This window comes from Panulirus ornatus, chromosome 6, assembly GCF_036320965.1.
Source record: "Panulirus ornatus isolate Po-2019 chromosome 6, ASM3632096v1, whole genome shotgun sequence".
NCBI classification, from domain to species: Eukaryota; Metazoa; Arthropoda; class Malacostraca; order Decapoda; family Palinuridae; genus Panulirus; species Panulirus ornatus.
Window position 1 is genome coordinate 20,833,900 of NC_092229.1, and position 13,650 is coordinate 20,847,549.

General features: G+C 43.4%; 1 protein-coding gene across 24 annotated transcripts in view; it reads right to left on the reverse strand.

The window, feature by feature from the left end:
• by (focal adhesion protein tensin) overlaps nt 1–13,650 on the reverse strand; it is a 1,595,780-nt gene that overhangs the window by 396,071 nt on the left and 1,186,059 nt on the right. The window lies entirely within an intron of this gene.

Here is a 13,650-nt window from a genome sequence, read left to right on the forward strand (position 1 = left end):
CACACATATATGTACATAAACGCCCTTACATGCAAATTCGTGGGAAGTATTCTTTCTCCCCTATCCCCAGGGATAATATATATATTTTTTTTTTTTTTTTTTATACTTTGTCGCTGTCTCCCGCGTTTGCGAGGTAGCGCAAGGAAACAGACGAAAGAAATGGCCCAACCCCCCCCCCATACACATGTACATACACACGTCCACACACGCAAATATACATACCTACACAGCTTTCCATGGTTTACCCCAGACGCTTCACATGCCTTGCTTCAATCCACTGACAGCACGTCAACCCCTGTATACCACATGACTCCAATTCACTCTATTTCTTGCCCTCCTTTCACCCTCCTGCATGTTCAGGCCCCGATCACACAAAATCTTTTTCACTCCATCTTTCCACCTCCAATTTGGTCTACCTCTTCTCCTCGTTCCCTCCACCTCCGACACATATATCCTCTTGGTCAATCTCTCCTCACTCATTCTCTCCATGTGCCCAAACCATTTCAAAACACCCTCTTCTGCTCTCTCAACCACGCTCTTTTTATTTCCACACATCTCTCTTACCCTTACGTTACTTACTCGATCAAACCACCTCACACCACACATTGTCCTCAAACATCTCATTTCCAGCACATCCATCCTCCTGCGCACATCTCTATCCATAGCCCACGCCTCGCAACCATACAACATTGTTGGAACCACTATTCCCTCAAACATACCCATTTTTGCTTTCCGAGATAATGTTCTCGACTTCCACACATTTTTCAAGGCTCCCAAAATTTTCGCCCCCTCCCCCACCCTATGATCCACTTCCGCTTCCATGGTTCCATCCGCTGACAGATCCACTCCCAGATATCTAAAACACTTCACTTCCTCCAGTTTTTCTCCATTCAAACTCACCTCCCAATTGACTTGACCCTCACCCCTACTGTACCTAATAACCTTGCTCTTATTCACATTTACTCTCAACTTTCTTCTTCCACACACTTTACCAAACTCAGTCACCAGCTTCTGCAGTTTCTCACATGAATCAGCCACCAGCGCTGTATCATCAGCGAACAACAACTGACTCACTTCCCAAGCTCTCTCATCCCCAACAGACTTCATACTTGCCCCTCTTTCCAGGACTCTTGCATTTACCTCCCTTTCAACCCCATCCATAAACAAATTAAACAACCATGGAGACATCACACACCCCTGCCGCAAACCTACATTCACTGAGAACCAATCACTTTCCTCTCTTCCTACACGTACACATGCCTTACATCCTCGATAAAAACTTTTCACTGCTTCTAACAACTTGCCTCCCACACCATATATTCTTAATACCTTCCACAGAGCATCTCTATCAACTCTATCATATGCCTTCTCCAGATCCATAAATGCTACATACAAATCCATTTGCTTTTCTAAGTATTTCTCACATACATTCTTCAAAGCAAACACCTGGTCCACACATCCTCTACCACTTCTGAAACCGCACTGCTCTTCCCCAATCTGATGCTCTGTACATGCCTTCACCCTCTCAATCAATACCCTCCCATATAATTTACCAGGAATACTCAACAAACTTATACCTCTGTAATTTGAGCACTCACTCTTATCCCCTTTGCCTTTGTACAATGGCACTATGCACGCATTCCGCCAATCCTCAGGCACCTCACCATGAGTCATACATACATTAAATAACCTTACCAACCAGTCAACAATACAGTCACCCCCTTTCTTAATAAATTCCACTGCAATACCATCCAAACCTGCTGCCTTGCCGGCTTTCATCTTCCGCAAAGCTTTTACTACCTCTTCTCTGTTTACCAAATCATTTTCCCTAACCCTCTCACTTTGCACACCACCTCGACCAAAACACCCTATATCTGCCACTCTGTCATCAGACACATTCAACAAACCTTCAAAATACTCATTCCATCTCCTTCTCACATCACCGCTACTTGTTATCACCTCCCCATTTACGCCCTTCACTGAAGTTCCCATTTGCTCCCTTGTCTTACGCACCCTATTTACCTCCTTCCAGAACATCTTTTTATTCTCCCTAAAATTTACTGATAGTCTCTCACCCCAACTCTCATTTGCCCTTTTTTTCACCTCTTGCACCTTTCTCTTGACCTCCTGTCTCTTTCTTCTATACTTCTCCCACTCAATTGCATTTTTTCCCTGCAAACATCGTCCAAATGCCTCTCTCTTCTCTTTCACTAATACTCTTACTTCTTCATCCCACCACTCACTACCCTTTCTAAACAGCCCACCTCCCACTCTTCTCATGCCACAAGCATCTTTTGCGCAATCCATATATATATATATATATATATATATATATATATATATATCTTTTTTTTTGCTTTGTCGCTGTCTCCCGCGTTTGCGAGGTAGCGCAAGGAAACAGATGAAAGAAGTGGCCCAACCCACCCCCATACACATGTATATACATACGTCCACACACGCAAATATACATACCTACACAGCTTTCCATGGTTTACCCCAGACGCTTCACATGCCCTGATTCAATCAACTGACAGCACGTCAACCCCGGTATACCACATCGATCCAATTCACTCTATTCCTTGCCCTCCTTTCACCCTCCTGCATGTTCAGGCCCCGATCACACAAAATCTTTTTCACTCCATCTTTCCACCTCCAATTTGGTCTCCCACTTCTCCTCGTTCCCTCCACCTCCGACACATATATCCTCTTGGTCAATCTTTCCTCACTCATTCTCTCCATGTGCCCAAACCATTTCAAAACACCCTCTTCTGCTCTCTCAACCACGCTCTTTTTATTTCCACACATCTCTCTTACCCTTACGTTACTTACTCGATCAAACCACCTCACACCACACATTGTCCTCAAACATCTCATTTCCAGCACATCCATCCTCCTGCACACAACTCTATCCATAGCCCACGCCTCACAACCATACAACATTGTTGGAACCACTATTCCTTCAAACATACCCATTTTTGCTTTCTGAGATAATGTTCTCGACTTCCACACATTCTTCAAGGCTCCCAGAATTTTCGCCCCCTTCCCCACCCTATGATCCATTTCCGCTTCCATGGTTCCATCCACTGCCAGATCCACTCCCAGATATCTAAAACACTTTACTTCCTCCAGTTTTTCTCCATTCAAACTTACCTCCCAATTGACTTGACCCTCAACCCTACTGTACCTAATAACGTTGCTCTTATTCACATTTACTCTTAACTTTCTTCTTTCACACACTTTACCAAACTCAGTCACCAGCTTCTGCAGTTTCTTACATGAATCAGCCACCAGCGCTGTATCATCAGCGAAAAACAACTGACCCACTTCCCAAGCTCTCTCATCCCCAACAGACTTCATACTTGCCCTTCTTTCCATATACATACATATATATATATGTATATGTATATTAAAAAAGGGGGTGACTGTATTGTTGACTGGTTGGTAAGGTTATTCAATGTATGTATGACTCATGGTGAGGTGCCTGAGGATTGGCGGAATGCGTGCATAGTGCCATTGTACAAAGGCAAAGGGGATAAGAGTGAGTGCTCAAATTACAGAGGTATAAGTTTGTTGAGTATTCCTGGTAAATTATATGGGAGGGTATTGATTGAGAGGGTGAAGGCATGTACAGAGCATCAGATTGGGGAAGAGCAGTGCGGTTTCAGAAGTGGTAGAGGATGTGTGGATCAGGTGTTTGCTTTGAAGAATGTATGTGAGAAATACTTAGAAAAGCAAATGGATTTGTATGTAGCATTTATGGATCTGGAGAAGGCATATGATAGAGTTGATAGAGATGCTCTGTGGAAGGTATTAAGAATATATGGTGTGGGAGGCAAGTTGTTAGAAGCAGTGAAAAGTTTTTATCGAGGATGTAAGGCATGTGTACGTGTAGGAAGAGAGGAAAGTGATTGGTTCTCAGTGAATGTAGGTTTGCGGCAGGGGTGTGTGATGTCTCCATGGTTGTTTAATTTGTTTATGGATGGGGTTGTTAGGGAGGTAAATGCAAGAGTCCTGGAAAGAGGGGCAAGTATGAAGTCTGTTGGGGATGAGAGAGCTTGGGAAGTGAGTCAGTTGTTGTTTGCTGATGATACAGTGCTGGTGGCTGATTCATGTGAGAAACTGCAGAAGCTGGTGACTGAGTTTGGTAAAGTGTGTGGAAGAAGAAAGTTAAGAGTAAATGTGAATAAGAGCAAGGTTATTAGGTACAGTAGGGGTGAAGGTCAAGTCAATTGGGAGGTGAGTTTGAATGGAGAAAAACTGGAGGAAGTGAAGTGTTTTAGATATCTGGGAGTGGATCTGTCAGCGGATGGAACCATGGAAGCGGAAGTGGATCATAGGGTGGGGGAGGGGGCGAAAATTTTGGGAGCCTTGAAAAATGTGTGGAAGTCGAGAACATTATCTCGGAAAGCAAAAATGGGTACGTTTGAAGGAATATTGGTTCCAACAATGTTGTATGGTTGCGAGTCGTGGGCTATGGATAGAGATGTGCGCAGGAGGATGGATGTGCTGGAAATGAGATGTTTGAGGAAAATGTGTGGTGTGAGGTGGTTTGATCGAGTAAGTAACGTAAGGGTAAGAGAGATGTGTGGAAATAAAAAGAGCGTGGTTGAGAGAGCAGAAGAGGGTGTTTTGAAATGGTTTGGGCACATGGAGAGAATGAGTGAGGAAAGATTGACCAAGAGGATATATGTGTCGGAGGTGGAGGGAACGAGGAGAAGAGGGAGACCAAATTGGAGGTGGAAAGATGGAGTGAAAAAGATTTTGTGTGATCGGGGCCTGAACATGCAGGAGGGTGAAAGGAGGGCAAGGAATAGAGTGAATTGGAGCGATGTGGTATACAGGGGTTGACGTGCTGTCAGTGGATTGAATCAAGGCATGTGAAGCGTCTGGGGTAAACCATGGAAAGCTGTGTAGGTATGTATATTTGCGTGTGGACGTGTGTATGTACATGTGTATGGGGGGGGGTTGGGCCATTTCTTTCGTCTGTTTCCTTGCGCTACCTCGCAAACGCGGGAGACAGCGACAAAGTATAAAAAAAAAAAAAAAAAAAAAAAATATATATATATATATATATATATATATATATATATATATATATATATATATATATATATGTATATATATATATATATATATTTGTGTGATGTCTCCATGGTTGTTTAATTTGTTTATGGATGGGGTTGTTAGGGAGGTAAATGCAAGGGTTTTGGAAAGAGGGGCAAGTATGAAGTCTGTTGGGGATGAGAGAGCTTGGGGAAGTGAGTCAGTTGTTGTTCGCTGATGATACAGCGCTGGTGGCTGATTCATGTGAGAAACTGCAGAAGCTGGTGACTGAGTTTGGAAAAGTGTGTGGAAGAAGAAAGTTAAGAGTAAATGTGAATAAGAGCAAGGTTATTAGGTAGAGTAGGGTTGAGGGTCAAGTCAATTGGGAGGTGAGTTTGAATGGAGAAAAACTGGAGGAACTGAAGTGTTTTAGATATCTGGGAGTGGATCTGGCAGCGGATGGAACCATGGAAGCGGAAGTGGATCATAGGGTGGGGGAGGGGGCGAAAATCCTGGGGGCCTTGAAGAATGTGTGGAAGTCGAGAACATTATCTCGGAAAGCAAAAATGGGTATGTTTGCAGGAATAGTGGTTCCAACAATGTTGTATGGTTGCGAGGCGTGGGCTCTGGATAGAGTTGTGCGCAGGAGGATAGATGTGCTGGAGATGAGATGTCTGAGGACAATGTGTGGTGTGAAGTGGTTTGATCGAGTGAGTAACGTAAGGGTAAGAGAGATGTGTGGAAATAAAAAGAGCGTGGTTGAGAGAGCAGAAGAGGGTGTTTTGAAGTGGTTTGGGCACATGGAGAGGATGAGTGAGGAAAGATTGACCAAGAGGATATATGTGTCGGAGGTGGAGGGAACAAGGAGAAGAGGGAGACCAAATTGGAGGTGGAAAGATGGAGTGAAAAAGATTTTGTGTGATCGGGGCCTGAACATGCAGGAGGGTGAAAGGAGGGCAAGGAATAGAGTGAATTGGAGCGATGTGGTATACCGGGGTTGACGTGCTGTCAGTGGATTGAAGGAGGGCATGTGAAGCGTCTGGGGTAAACCATGGAAAGCTGTGTAGGTATGTATATTTGCGTGTGTGGACGTATGTATATACATGTGTATGGGGGGGGGGGGGTTGGGCCATTTCTTTCGTCTGTTTCCTTGCGCTACCTCGCAAATGCGGGAGACAGCGACAAAGTATAATAAAAAAAAAAAATAATATATATATATATAAGTGGTAGAGGATGTGTGGATCAGGTGTTTGCTTTGAAGAATGTATGTGAGAAATACTTAGAAAAACAAATGGATTTGTATGTAGCATTTATGGATCTGGAGAAGGCATATGATAGAGTTGATAGAGATGCTCTGTGTAAGGTATTAAGAATATATGGTGTGGGAGGCAAGTTGTTAGAAGCAGTGAAAAGTTTTTATCGAAGATGTAAGGCATGTGTACGTGGCATGTGTACGTGTAGGAAGAGAGGAAAGTGATTGGTTCTCAGTGAATGTAGGTTTGCGGCAGGGGTGTGTGATGTCTCCATGGTTGTTTAATTTGTTTATGGATGGGGTTGTTAGGGAGGTGAATGCAAGAGTTTTGGAAAGAGGGGCAAGTATGAAGTCTGTTGGGGATGAGAGAGCTTGGGAAGTGAGTCAGTTGTTGTTCGGTGATGATACAGCGCTGGTGGCTGATTCATGTGAGAAACTGCAGAAGCTGGTGACTGAGTTTGGTAAAGTGTGTGCAAGAAGAAAGTTAAGAGTAAATGTGAATAAGAGCAAGGTTATTAGGTACAGTAGGGTTGAGGGTCAAGTCAATTGGGAGGTGAGTTTGAATGGAGAAAAACTGGAGGAAGTGAAGTGTCTTAGATATCTGGGAGTGGATCTGGCAGCGGATGGAACCATGGAAGCGGAAGTGGATCATAGGGTGGGGGAGGGGGCGAAAATCCTGGGAGCCTTGAAGAATGTGTGGAAGTCGAGAACATTATCTCGGAAAGCAAAAATGGGTATGTTTGAAGGAACAGTGGTTCCAACAATGTTGTATGGTTGCGAGGCGTGGACTATGGATAGAGTTGTGTGCAGGAGGATGGATGTGCTGGAAATGAGATGTTTGAGGACAATGTGTGGTGTGAGGTGGTTTGATCGAGTAAGTAACGTAAGGGTAAGAGATGTGTGGAAATAAAAAGAGCGTGGTTGAGAGAGCAGAAGAGGGTGTTTTGAAATGGTTTGGTCACATGGAGAGAATGAGTGAGGAAAGATTGACCAAGAGGATATACGTGTCGGAGGTGGAGGGAACGAGGAGAAGAGGGTGACCAAATTGGAGGTGGAAAGATGGAGTGAAAAAGATTTTGTGTGATCGGGGACTGAACATGCAGGAGGGTGAAAGGAGGGCAAGGAATAGAGTGAATTGGAGCGATGTGGTATACCGGGGTTGACGTGCTGTCAGTGGATTGAATCAAGGCATGTGAAGCGTCTGGGGTAAACCATGGAAAGCTGTGTAGGTATGTATATTTGCGTGTGTGGACGTATGTATATACATGTGTATGGGGGTGGGTTGGGCCATTTCTTTCGTCTGTTTCCTTGCGCTACCTCGCAAACGCGGGAGACAGCGACAAAGCAAAAAAAAAAAAAATATATATATATATATATATATATATATATATATATATATATATATATATATATATATATATATACATATATATATATATATATATATATTTATATATATATATATATATATATATATATATATATATATGTGTGTGTGTGTGTGTGTGTGTATATCTGCGTATGTATGTGTATGTATATTTTTTTTTTTTTTTATACCTCGTCGCTGTCTCCCGCGGTTGCGAGGTAGCGCAAGGAAACAGACGAAAGAAATGGCCCAACCCACCCCATACACATGTACATACACACGTCCACACACGCAAATATACATACCTACACAGCTTTCCATGGTTTACCCCGGACGCTTCACATGCCTTGATTCAATCCACTGACATATAATCCACTCCCATATAATTTATAATTTATATATATATATATATATATATATATATATATATATATATATATATATATATATATATATGTATATATATTATCCCTGGGGATAGGGGTGAAAGAATACTTCCCACACATTCCTCGCGTGTTGTAGAAGGCGACTAGAGGGGACGGGAGCGGGGGGCCAGAAATCCTCCCCTCCTTGTATTTTTTTTTAACTTTCTAAAAGGGGAAACAGAAGAAGGAGTCACGCGGGGAGTGCTCATCCTCCTCGAAGGCTCAGACTGGGGTGTCTAAATGTGTGTGGATGTAACCAAGAGGTGAAAAAAGGAGAGATAGGTAGTATGTTTGAGGAAAGGAACCTGGATGTTTTGGCTCTGAGTGAAACGAAGCTCAAGGGTAAAGGGGAAGAGTGGTTTGGGAATGTCTTGGGAGTAAAGTCAGGGGTTAGTGAGAGGACAAGAGCAAGGGAAGGAGTAGCAGTACTCCTGAAACAGGAGTTGTGGAAGTATGTGATAGAATGTAAGAAAGTAAATTCTCGATTAATATGGGTAAAACTGAAAGTTGACGGAGAGAGATGGGTGATAATTGGTGCATATGCACCTGGGCATGAGAAGAAAGATCATGAGAGGCAAGTGTTTTGGGAGCAGCTGAATGAGTGTGTTAGTGGTTTTGATGCACGAGACCGGGTTATAGTGATGGGTGATTTGAATGCAAAGGTGAGTAATGTGGCAGTTGAGGGAATAATTGGTATACATGGGGTGTTCAGTGTTGTAAATGGAAATGGTGAAGAGCTTGTAGATTTATGTGCTGAAAAAGGACTGGTGATTGGGAATACCTGGTTTAATAAGCGAGATATACATAAGTATACATATGTAAGTAAGAGAGATGGCCAGAGAGCGTTATTGAATTACGTGTTAATTGACAGGCGCGCGAAAGAGAGACTTTTGGATGTTAATGTGCTGAGAGGTGCAACTGGAGGGATGTCTGATCATTATCTTGTGGAGGCTAAGGTGAAGATATGTATGGGTTTTCAGAAAAGAAGAGTGAATGTTGGGGTGAAGAGGGTGGTGAGAGTAAGTGAGCTTGGGAAGGAGACTTGTGTGAGGAAGTACCAGGAGAGACTGAGTACAGAATGGAAAAAGGTGAGAACAATGGAAGTAAGGGGAGTGGGGGAGGAATGGGATGTATTTAGGGAATCAGTGATGGATTGCGCAAAAGATGCTTGTGGCATGAGAAGAGTGGGAGGTGGGATGATTAGAAAGGGTAGTGAGTGGTGGGATGAAGAAGTAAGATTATTAGTGAAAGAGAAGAGAGAGGCATTTGGACGATTTTTGCAGGGAAAAAATGCAATTGAGTGGGAGATGTATAAAAGAAAGAGACAGGAGGTCAAGAGAAAGGTGCAAGAGGTGAAAAAGAGGGCAAATGAGAGTTGGGGTGAGAGAGTATCATTAAATCTTAGGGAGAATAAAAAGATGTTCTGGAAGGAGGTAAATAAAGTGCATAAGACAAGGGAGCAAATGGGAACTTCAGTGAAGGGCGCAAATGGGGAGGTGATAACAAGTAGTGGTGATGTGAGAAGGAGATGGAGTGAGTATTTTGAAGGTTTGTTGAATGTGTTTGATGATAGAGTGGCAGATATAGGGTGTTTTGGTCGAGGTGGTGTGCAAAGTGAGAGGGTTAGGGAAAATGATTTGGTAAATAGAGAAGAGGTAGTAAAAGCTTTGCGGAAGATGAAAGCCGGCAAGGCAGCAGGTTTGGATGGTATTGCAGTGGAATTTATCAAAAAAGGGGGTGACTGTATTATTGACTGGTTGGTAAGGTTATTTAATGTATGTATGACTCATGGTGAGGTGCCTGAGGATTGGCAGAATGCGTGCATTGTGCCATTGTACAGAGGCAAAGGGGATAAGAGTGAGTGCTCAAATTACAGAGGTATAAGTTTGTTGAGTATTCCTGGTAAATTATATGGGAGGGTATTGATTGAGAGGGTGAAGGCATGTACAGAGCATCAGACTGGGGAAGAGCAGTGTGGTTTCAGAAGTGGTAGAGGATGTGTGGATCAGGTGTTTGCTTTGAAGAATGTATGTGAGAAATACTTAGAAAAGCAAATGGATTTGTATGTAGCATTTATGGATCTGGAGAAGGCATATGATAGAGTTGATAGAGATGCTCTGTGGAAGGTATTAAGAATATATGGTGTGGGAGGCAAGTTGTTAGAAGCAGTGAAAAGTTTTTATCGAGGATGTAAGGCATGTGTACGTGTAGGAAGAGAGGAAAGTGATTGGTTCTCAGTGAATGTAGGTTTGCGGCAGGGGTGTGTGATGTCTCCATGGTTGTTTAATTTGTTTATGGATGGGGTTGTTAGGGAGGTGAATGCAAGAGTTTTGGAAAGAGGGGCAAGTATGAAGTCTGTTGGGGATGAGAGGGCTTGGGAAGTGAGTCAGTTGTTGTTCGCTGATGATACAGCATTGGTGGCTGATTCATGTGAGAAACTGCAGAAGCTGGTGACTGAGTTTGGTAAAGTGTGTGAAAGAAGAAAGTTAAGAGTAAATGTGAATAAGAGCAAGGTTATTAGGTACAGTAGGGTTGAGGGTCAAGTCAATTGGGAGGTAAGTTTGAATGGAGAAAAACTGGAGGAAGTAAAGTGTTTTAGTTATCTGGGAGTGGATCTGGCAGTGGATGGAACCATGGAAGCGGAAGTGGATCATAGGGTGGGGGAGGGGGCGAAAATTCTGGGAGCCTTGAAGAATGTGTGGAAGTCGAGAACATTATCTCAGAAAGCAAAAATGGGTATGTTTGAAGGAATAGTGGTTCCAACAATGTTGTATGGTTGTGAGGCGTGAGCTATGGATAGAGTTGTGCTGGAAATGAGATGTTTGAGGACAATGTGTGGTGTGAGGTGGTTTGATCGAGTAAGTAACGTAAGGGTAAGAGAGATGTGTGGAAATAAAAAGAGCGTGGTTGAGAGAGCAGAAGAGGGTGTTTTGAAATGGTTTGGGCACATGGAGAGAATGAGTGAGGAAAGATTGACCAAGAGGATATATGTGTCGGAGGTGGAGGGAATGAGGAGAAGTGGGAGACCAAATTGGAGGTGGAAAGATGGAGTGAAAAGATTTTGTGTGATCGGGGCCTGAACATGCAGGAGGGTGAAATGAGGGCAAGGAATAGAGTGAATTGGATCGATGTGGTATACCGGGGTTGACGTGCTGTCAGTGGATTGAATCAGGGCATGTGAAGCGTCTGGGGTAAACCATGGAAAGCTGTGTAGGTATGTATATTTGCGTGTGTGGACGTATGTATATACATGTGTATGGGGGTGGGTTGGGCCATTTCTTTCCTCTGTTTCCTTGCGCTACCTCGCAAACGCGGGAGACAGCGGCAAAAAAGAAAAAAAAAAAGAGTAAGGAGGATTAACAAAGAGGATATACGTGTCAAAGATGGAGGGAACGAGAAGTGGGAGACCAAATTGGAGGTGGAAAGATGGAGTGAAAAACATTTTGAGTTATCGGGGCCTGAACATGCAGGAGGGTGAAAGGCGTGCAAGGAATAGAGTGAATTGGAACGATGTGGTATACTGGGGTCGACGTGGTGTCAATGGATTGAACCAGGGCATGTGAAGCGTTTGGGGTAAACCATGGAAGGTTCTGTGGGGCCTGGATGTGGAAAGGGAGCTGTGGTTTTGGTCCATTATTACATGACAGCTAGAGACTGAGTGTGAACGAATAGGCCCTTTGTTGTCATTTCCTAGCACTACCTCACACATATGAGGGGGAAGGATGTTGTTATTCCATGTGTGGCGGGGTAGCGATGGGAATGAATAAAGGCAGACAGTATGAATTATGTACATGGGTATATATGTATATGTCTGTGTGTGTATATGTATGTATACATTGAGATGTATAGGTATGTATATGTGCTGCGTGTGGACGTGTATGTATATACATGTTTATGTGGGTGGGTTGGGCCGCTTTCGTCTGTTTCCTTGCACTACCTCGCTAGCGCGGGAGGAGGCGACGGAGCAAAGTGAATAAATAGATAAATATATATAGGGGAGAAAGAATACTTCCCACGTATTCCCTGCATGTCGTAGAAGGCGACTAAAAGGGAAGGGAGCGGGGGGCTGGAAATCCTCCCCTCTCATTTTTTTTTAAATTTTCCAAAAGAAGGAACAGAGAAGCAGGCCATGTGAGGATATTCCCTCAAAGGCCCAGTCCTCTGTTCTTAACGCTACGTCGCTAATGCGGGAAATGGCGAATAGTATGAAATTTTTTTTTTTTTTTTTTTATACTTTGTCGCTGTCTCCCGCATTTGCGAGGTAGCGCAAGGAAACAGACGAAAGAAATGGCCCAACCCCCCCATACACATGTATATACATACGTCCACACACGCAAATATACATACCTACACAGCTTTCCATGGTTTACCCCAGACGCTTCACATGCCTTGATTCAATCCACTGACAGCACGTCAACCCCGGTATACCACATCGCTCCAATTCACTCTATTCCTTGCCCTCCTTTCACCCTCCTGCATGTTCAGGCCCCGATCACACAAAATCTTTTTCACTCCATCTTTCCACCTCCAATTTGGTCTCCCTCTTCTCCTTGCTCCCTCCACCTCCGACACATATATCCTCTTGGTCAATCTTTCCTCACTCATCCTCTCCATGTGCCCAAACCACTTCAAAACACCCTCTTCTGCTCTCTCAACCACGCTCTTTTTATTTCCACACATCTCTCTTACCCTTACGTTACTCACTCGATCAAACCACCTCACACCACACATTGTCCTCAAACATCTCATTTCCAGCACAACCATCCTCCTGCGCACAACTCTATCCATAGCCCACGCCTCGCAACCATACAACATTGTTGGAACCACTATTTCTTCAAACATACCCATTTTTGCTTTCGGAGATAATGTTCTCGACTTCCACACATTCTTCAACGCCCCCAGAATTTTCGCCCCCTCCCCCACCCTATGATCCACTTCCGCTTCCATGGTTCCATCCGCTGCCAGATCCACTCCCAGATATCTAAAACACTTCACTTCCTCCAGTTTTTCTCCATTCAGACTCACCTCCCAATTGACTTGACCCTCAACCCTACTGTACCTAATAATAATAATATATAATATATATATATATATATATATATATATATATATGATTTGGTAAACACAGAAGAGGTAGTAAAAGCTTTGCGGAAGATGAAAGCCGGCAAGGCAGCAGTTTTGGATGGTATTTGCAGTGGAATTTATTAAAAAAGGAGGTGACTGTATTATTGACTGGTTGATAAGGATATTCAATGTATGTATTATTCATGGTGAGGTGCCTGAGGATTGGCAGAATGCTTGCATAGTGCCATTGTACAAAGGCAAAGGGGATAACAGCGAGTGCTCAAATTACAGAGGTATAAGTTTGTTGAGTATTCCTGGTAACTTATATGGGAGGGTATTGATTGAGAGGGTGAAGGCATGTACAGAGCATCAGATTGGGGAAGAGCAGTGTGGTTTCAGAAGTGGTAGAGGATGTGTGGATCGGGTGTTTGCTTTGAAGAATGTATGTGAGAAATACTTAGAAAAGCAAATGGATTTGTATGTAGCATTTATGGATCTGG